Raw genomic sequence first — 3,506 nt, 5'->3', positions numbered from 1 at the left:
ATAGTGCAGGGGATAGTGAAAGCACCAGGATCCTCTAATTTCGGGGCCATTGAATGTACTATGGCACTAACTTGGTGGGTCATCTTAATAGTTTCACAGCCCATTGATCTTTTCTTTGTAACCAAATCTTTCATGAATTTAGCATAACCAGGAATTTGATCTAAAGCCTCCACCAAAGGCACGTTGATGGATAAGCTCTTCATCATGTCAATGAACTTTTTGAATTGATTCTCACTTTTCTGCTTGGCTAACCGTTGAGGATAAGGCGGAGGTGGTCTAGGAAAAGGTGCCTCGGCTTTGGGCATAACTGGCTCTGGCATGTCAATTACGTGCTCCCTAGACGGGTTCACGATCTCTTGAGTTTCCACCTCGGTTTCATTAATGTTAATCCTCACTTCATTGTTCATATTTTCATCAACCACATCTTCAACTATCAAAGGTACATCATTTTCCCGCAACTCAATTCATCATCCACAACTTGCTTATCTTTCCAGGCATGCACATCACCGCCTCTCCCACTTCTTGTTGTAACCACCATCACATGATTGTTCCCACCCTTCGGGTTCACTACCATATCACTTGGTAGAGCACCCTTAAGGCGAGTATTCAACGATTGAGAGATTTGGCCTAATTGCACCTCCAAATTCCGGATAGAGGTATTGTGGGAAGCCAATTGAGCATTGGCATCTTGGTTCTTCTTCATCATTTGTTCGAACATCATTTCTATTTTTCCCATATCATTACCCGAAGAACTAGATCCTTGAAGATTGAAACGGAGGCGGATTGTTCAGTTGTTGGTACATTGGGGACCTTTGAAAGCCTTGCCCCCAGTTGCCTTGGTTTCCATTGTTGTTCCACCCGCCTTGACCATTGTTGTTCCAATTGTTTTTATTACCATTCCAATTCCCTTGGTTGCCTTGATTGTTGTTCCCCCAATTACCGTCTTGGTTGTTGTTGTTCCAATTACCACTACCTTGTTTTTGATTGCCCCAATTACCTTGGGGTCGCCATTGTTGGTTTGAAGAGTTGCCTCTATTGCCTTGATTGTTGTTAACATATTGTACCTCTTCATTTTGCTCATCATACCCATCATTTTGAAACCCATCACAATCATCACCAAATTGCTCAGAATTCCCTTGGTTTTGCTGCCTTCTTTGCCTTCTCTTTTTGGTAAGCATACTAACACCTTCCATAGGTTTTGGATTTGTTGCAACTGTGCCTTAGCCAATTGATTCATAGTAGTTGTCAACTCCGCTATAGCTTGCCCATGGTCGTGTAATTCCTTGTGCAAATGGATGACCGTGGGGTCACCTTGGGGAACATTCGCTCTACTTTGCCTTGCAGAGGATGTATCCGCCATCTCATCAAGAATCTCGCAAGCTTCGTCATAAGGCAACCTCATGAAATTACCCCCGGCCAATTGATTGACTATGCATTGATTTGTAGTATTGATGCCCCGATAGAAGGTTTGTTGAATCATCGCCTCGGTCATAACGTTATTTGGGCATTCTTTCACCATTGTTCTAAACCGCTCCCAAATCTCATGCAAAGGTTCCATGGGTTCTTGCTTGAAAGCCAATATCTCATCTCGAAGTGCCGCCATATGCCCGGGTGAAAAGAATTTAGCAATAAACTTATCCGCCATCTCATCCCAAGTTGTGATGGAATGGTTGGGGAGTGTCTCTAGCCAATCCAATGCCTTTCCCCGAAGTGAAAATGGGAAAAATCTCAACCTAAGAGCATCTTCGGACACATTCGTCTGCTTGCTACCCCAATATGTATCCACGAACCCTTTTAGATGTTTGTAGGCATTTTGATCTGCAGCGCCCGTGAAATACCCATGCTGCTCAATTAAGGTCAACATCACATTAGTTATCTGAAAATTGCCTGCTCGGATTCTGGGTGGGACAATAGCACTTGCATATCCTTGGTTCGGTAGTACTCTGGGAGCCACTCTTGGAGGTGGTGGAGGAGGGTCTAGAACATTATCATTAGCTTTGGCCTGGCGGCCTCGTCGTGGTCCGGGAGGTACAAGAAGCACCTCATCCTCTCCAATTTCATCAACCTCCTCCCCCGCAAGCACATTTCCAAGAGGGTCATTAGCATTTAAAGCCATTTGGTACCTGTAGTAATCACACACACACAAATTAGTAACAAAGAAGGAAAGAAGAACAACACACAAAACTAACTAAATAGATAGCCAAAACCGTTAGCTCCCCGGCAACGGTGCCAAAAAGTGATCGCTGCCTACTCCGCACTACTAAAAAGTAGGAAGAGAGGGTCGCAATAGCTTTTACCCGATTTGTGGGTCGGGATTGATTTCCACAGGGAGCTAGGAAGGGAGTCGAGTATCTATCTAGAGTAGAGTTGTGTAATTGTCCCAAATATCACTTCCAATCATTTTTGGTCTTTTCTTTATATTCTACTAATTTCAACTACTAATTGTAAATGCAGTTCAATTATGCTAAACGAGAATTGCTACAAGTTGTATCTAATGGTTTAAAAGGCACTAGGGTAGTGACCTTCACCTAGGTGGCTAATTGACGGGTAATAACATCTAAGGCACGATTGACATGATTGGGAAATATGTTATAACCGTTACTCAATAATACCCACTCTACACCTCTCGGTAGAAAGAGTGGTTTTGCCCAATTGACTTTCTCGAGACCAATTGGGTATGCACATTTACTCGAGCAACTAGGGTTCAAGTTGGGTAATTACTCTCTCGAGGTTTAACCCTTTAATTGGGACTATCAAATCTCTTGATTCCATCCCAATTCCTTGTTGAGTCAACTTTGGAGACTTAGGCTCTCTTTCTCAAGAAGAGTCAAGTCAACTTAGCACAAACTAGTGTTTGCAACCACTAATTCATAAATTAAACCATAAAATTGACCCAAATAACAAACACCCATAATCAATCTAACCTTAAATAACAACACCCATCAATTACCCACACTAGGGTTGAGCCACAACCCTAGCTAATGGGTTTAGCTACTCATGCTTGAAGATAAAATCAAAGAAATAGATGAAGAGAAAGACATAAAATTAAATTACTGAAGTAAATATAATGATTCAATTGCTAAAACTATGTTAAAGTGCCCAAAATGGCTACAAAATGGCTTCTCACGAGCGCAGCTACTATTCTGGAATATCTTATACCCTAAAAATGGAAAAATGTTCTATTTATACTAAGCAGGAAAAACTGGACAAAAATGCCCCTGCGGGGTCAGTGCGGACCGCACAAAATGGTGTGCGGCCGCACTAGGCTCTTGACTCTAAAAATCAACTCTCTGAACCCAGGCTCCGCGGACCGCACAGAATGGACTGCGGCCGCGGAGGCAACTAGCGCGGTCCGCACAAACACGACCGCGGACCGCACGGGCTTGAATCTCGGCACTTGACATCTCTCTGAAGTTTGCTTCCGCGGACCGCACAGAATGGTGGTGCGGCCGTGGTGTCTTCAGTGCGGACCGCACAATATCTACTGCGGCCGCACTGCTTTGATG

This window comes from Nicotiana attenuata, unplaced genomic scaffold (genome assembly GCF_001879085.1).
Source record: "Nicotiana attenuata strain UT unplaced genomic scaffold, NIATTr2, whole genome shotgun sequence".
NCBI classification, from domain to species: domain Eukaryota; kingdom Viridiplantae; phylum Streptophyta; class Magnoliopsida; order Solanales; family Solanaceae; genus Nicotiana; species Nicotiana attenuata.
This window is presented reverse-complemented; position numbering follows the sequence as displayed.